This window comes from Schistocerca gregaria, unplaced genomic scaffold, assembly GCF_023897955.1.
Source record: "Schistocerca gregaria isolate iqSchGreg1 unplaced genomic scaffold, iqSchGreg1.2 ptg000073l, whole genome shotgun sequence".
Taxonomy (NCBI): domain Eukaryota; kingdom Metazoa; phylum Arthropoda; class Insecta; order Orthoptera; family Acrididae; genus Schistocerca; species Schistocerca gregaria.
Genome location: NW_026061709.1, coordinates 31,262 through 36,012, shown reverse-complemented (window position 1 = coordinate 36,012; position 4,751 = coordinate 31,262). Strand labels below are relative to the sequence as shown.

General features: G+C 46.8%; 1 non-coding gene across 1 annotated transcript; it reads left to right on the top strand.

Moving 5' to 3' along the window:
- Positions 1-611: 611 nt before the first annotated feature.
- On the top strand, positions 612-684 carry Trnad-guc (transfer RNA aspartic acid (anticodon GUC)). The gene has a single exon. It is a non-coding gene; the product is annotated as a tRNA-Asp (tRNA).
- Positions 685-4,751: the final 4,067 nt, after the last annotated feature.

Below are 4,751 nucleotides of genomic sequence, written 5' to 3'. Positions count from 1 at the left end.
GCAGCGGCTGTGTAGAACGAAAACACAAATGCTCATGGGTGTGAGCGTTTCGAGAAGAGTCGTATACATGACATAGTTGGTCGTCAGTGACCATGTGGCCTAATGGATAAGGCGTCGGACTTCGGATCTGATGATTACAGGTTCGAATGTTGTCATGCACGCTTTTTTCCAGTTCTGAAAAAGAAACATACCGTTTTAATGTAGCAATTGAGCAGTACGAAACGGTCTGAATGTTGCTGTTGACCATTTTTTGCTTGGAAATGCTCTTGAGCTTGAAACACACACAACAAGACCGGTGTTAACTAGCGAAATGGTCGGCAGAGTGCCGACACCGCGAGTTTTGACTGGCACTTGCACATCTAAAACAACGTCGGAAAGTAACTCGTTCGGCTTTTGAGTCACATAAAGTATGTGTGTTAATTTTGACGCCACTAGCTCTGCATGCTGTCATGCAATTTCTTTACCTCTCAGAAATGATTATGACATAAAAGTGAAGTACGTGACGAGTGTGACGTTAGGAAAACATAAGGCAGCATGGAGAGATTCTGTACGGTACCACCCAACCAAACGAGTACTGTGTGACGTGCTATCCGGCAGGTATTCAACGAGGTAGCCGGCTAGCTCAGTCGGTAGAGCGTCAGACTGTCAATCCTAGGGTCGTGGGTTCGAGCCACACGCTGGGCGGAACGGAATTTTGTTCCGCTGCAGATGTAAATTACCGTTTTTCTGATTAACGAGATGTAATGGAAATAGCAACTTTAAACTTTGCCTACGTCTCTGTCAGTCACAAGGAAACTGTATTTGAATGTGAAGGTGATTTTGTAGACATGTGTGGAAGACATGTTCTGAAATGCAAGTGTTGTTGTTTGGAGAGCACATCGGTTACGTGTCAGATGTGTAGCCAAGCAGTAATGGGTCGCCATAGCTGCAAATATTAGCTGGTAATATGAAGTGTTGTCAGCTGAAGTCTGATGATGCAGACGACCGTAAGGACGAAGTACCCAAGAGTACCGCTAGGCCGCGCCTCTTTAGTGGTAGAGCACTGCTCTAATAAACCAGGCATCGGAAGTTCCATCCTCACAGGAGGAAGATGAATTTTGGAAATCAGTTGCGCGTTGTGGCCGTATAGCAAACAGTATCTGTGATGACGAACAATTAGCGACAGGCGTTTTTTTAAGAATTACTCTCAGATGTGATTAAGGCGAATGGCGCAGATAAAGCATTTGCCAAAGCGGTACAGCATAAAGTGGGACGAGGCAGTCTGAATTACATTTTATAGATGTATTTCTCACATATCTCAGAGCCTCTCGCGGTCGTCGTCGTCGTCGTCGTCGTCGTCGTCGTCGCCGTCGCCGCCGCCGCTTCTGCAGAAGTAGCAAATGGCCATCGTAGCAAATGCGGCGAGGGACGCCCTGCCTTCGATTCCGAATGCACAAAGTGTGTGGTCTTGTTTCTCAGTCTATATTTTGTCGGTCTCGTAAGAGGTTGAATGTAACGAATGGGTGGGAAAGAGCAAGGGGCAGCGATGTGTAGAACGAAAACACAAATGCTCAGGGGTGTGAGCGTTTCGAGATGAGTCGTATACATGTTATAGTTGGTCGTCAGTGACCGTGTGGCCTAATGGATAAGGCGTCGGACTTCCGATCTGATGATTACAGGTTCGAATGTGGCCCGCTCGTTTTTTTCCAGTTCTGAAAAAGAAACATACCGTTTTAATGTAGCAATTGAGCAGTACGAAACCGTCTGAATGTTGCTGTTGACCATTTTTTGCTTGGAAATGCTCTTGAGCTTGAAACACACACAACAAGACCGGTGTTAACTACCGAAATGGTCGGCAGAGTGCCGACACCGCGAGTTTTGACTGGCACTTGCACATCTAAAACAACGTCGGAAAGTAACTCGTTCGGCTTTTGAGTCACATAAAGTATGTGTGTTAATTTGTACGCCAATAGCTCTGCATGCTGTCATGCAATTTCTTTACCTCTCAGAAATGATTATGACATAAAAGTGAAGTACGTGACGAGTGTCACGTTTGGAAAACATTACTCAGCATGGAGAGATTCAGTATGGGACCACCCAACCCAAACGAGTACTGTGTGACGTGCTATCCGACAGGAATTCAACGACGTAGCCGGCTAGCTCAGTCGGTAGAACGTCAGACTCTTAATCCTAGGGTCGTGGGTTCGAGCCACACGCTGGGCGGAACGGAATTTTGTTCCACTGCAGATGTAAATTACCGTTTTTCTGATTAACGAGATGTAATGGAAATAGCAACTTTCAACTTTGCCTACGTCTCTATCAGTCACAAGGAAACTGTATTTGAATGTGAAGGTGATTTTGTAGACATGTGTGGAAGACATGTTCTGAAATGCAAGTGTTGTTGTTTGGAGAGCACATCGGTTACGTGTCAGATGTGTAGCCAAGCAGTAATGGGTCGCCATAGCTGCAAATATTAGCCGGTAATATGAAGTTTTGTCAGCTGAAGCCTGATGATGCAGACGACCGTAAGGTCGATGTACCCAAGCGTACCGCTAGGCCGCGCCTCTTCAGCTCAGTGGTAGAGCACTGCTCTAATGAACCAGGCATCGGAAGTTCCATCCTCACAGGAGAAAGATGAATTTTGGAAATCAGTTGCGCGTGGTGGCCGGATAGCAAACAGTATCTGTGATGACGAACAATTAGCGACAGGCGTTTTTTTAAGAATTACTCTCAGATGTGATTAAGGCGAATGGCGCAGATAAAGCATTTGCCAAAGCGGTACAGCATAAAGTGGGACGAGGCAGTCTGAATTACATTTTATAGATGTATTTCTCACATATCTCAGAGCCTCTCGCGGTCGTCGTCGTCGTCGTCGTCGTCGTCGTCGCCGCCGCCGCCGCTTCTGCAGAAGTAGCAAATGGCCATCGTAGCAAATGCGGCGAGGGACGCCCTGCCTTCGATTCCGAATGCACAAAGTGTGTGGTCTTGTTTCTCAGTCTATATTTGGTCGGTCTCGTAAGAGGTTGAATGTAACGAATGGGTGGGAAAGAGCAAAGGGCAGCGGCTGTGTAGAACGAAAACACAAATGCTCATGGGTGTGAGCGTTTCGAGAAGAGTCGTATACATGACATAGTTGGTCGTCAGTGACCATGTGGCCTAATGGATAAGGCGTCGGACTTCGGATCTGATGATTACAGGTTCGAATGTTGTCATGCACGCTTTTTTCCAGTTCTGAAAAAGAAACATACCGTTTTAATGTAGCAATTGAGCAGTACGAAACGGTCTGAATGTTGCTGTTGACCATTTTTTGCTTGGAAATGCTCTTGAGCTTGAAACACACACAACAAGACCGGTGTTAACTAGCGAAATGGTCGGCAGAGTGCCGACACCGCGAGTTTTGACTGGCACTTGCACATCTAAAACAACGTCGGAAAGTAACTCGTTCGGCTTTTGAGTCACATAAAGTATGTGTGTTAATTTTGACGCCACTAGCTCTGCATGCTGTCATGCAATTTCTTTACCTCTCAGAAATGATTATGACATAAAAGTGAAGTACGTGACGAGTGTGACGTTAGGAAAACATTAGGCAGCATGGAGAGATTCTGTACGGTACCACCCAACCAAACGAGTACTGTGTGACGTGCTATCCGGCAGGTATTCAACGAGGTAGCCGGCTAGCTCAGTCGGTAGAGCGTCAGACTCTTAATCCTAGGGTCGTGGGTTCGAGCCACACTCTGGGCGGAACGGAATTTTGTACCGCTGCAGATGTAAATTACCGTTTTTCTGATTAACGAGATGTAATGGAAATAGCAACTTTAAACTTTGCCTACGTCTCTGTCAGTCACAAGGAAACTGTATTTGAATGTGAAGGTGATTTTGTAGACATGTGTGGAAGACATGTTCTGAAATGCAAGTGTTGTTGTTTGGAGAGCACATCGGTTACGTGTCAGATGAGTAGCCAAGCAGTAATGGGTCGCCATAGCTGCAAATATTAGCCGGTAATATGAAGTGTTGTCAGCTGAAGTCTGATGATGCAGACGACCGTAAGGACGAAGTACCCAAGAGTACCGCTAGGCCGCGCCTCTTTAGCTCAGTGGTAGAGCACTGCTCTAATAAACCAGGCATCGGAAGTTCCATCCTCACAGGAGAAAGATGAATTTTGGAAATCAGTTGCGCGTCGTGGCCGTATAGCAAACAGTATCTGTGATGACGAACAATTAGCGACAGGCGTTTTTTTTAAGAATTACTCTCAGATGTGATTAAGGCGAATGGCGCAGATAAAGCATTTGCCAAAGCGGTACAGCATAAAGTGGGACGAGGCAGTCTGAATTACATTTTATAGATGTATTTCTCACATATCTCAGAGCCTCTCGCGGTCGTCGTCGTCGTCGTCGTCGTCGTCGTCGCCGTCGCCGCCGCCGCTTCTGCAGAAGTAGCAAATGGCCATCGTAGCAAATGCGGCGAGGGACGCCCTGCCTTCGATTCCGAATGCACAAAGTGTGTGGTCTTGTTTCTCAGTCTATATTTGGTCGGTCTCGTAAGAGGTTGAATGTAACGAATGGGTGGGAAAGAGCAAAGGGCAGCGGCTGTGTAGAACGAAAACACAAATGCTCATGGGTGTGAGCGTTTCGAGAAGAGTCGTATACATGACATAGTTGGTCGTCAGTGACCATGTGGCCTAATGGATAGTCTGCCTGCAGCGGCGGTGGCGAGCGGTTCGTCGTGCTGTGCTTCGCTCTGCGGCTGGCTTTGTTTACATCCGCTGTGTAAGT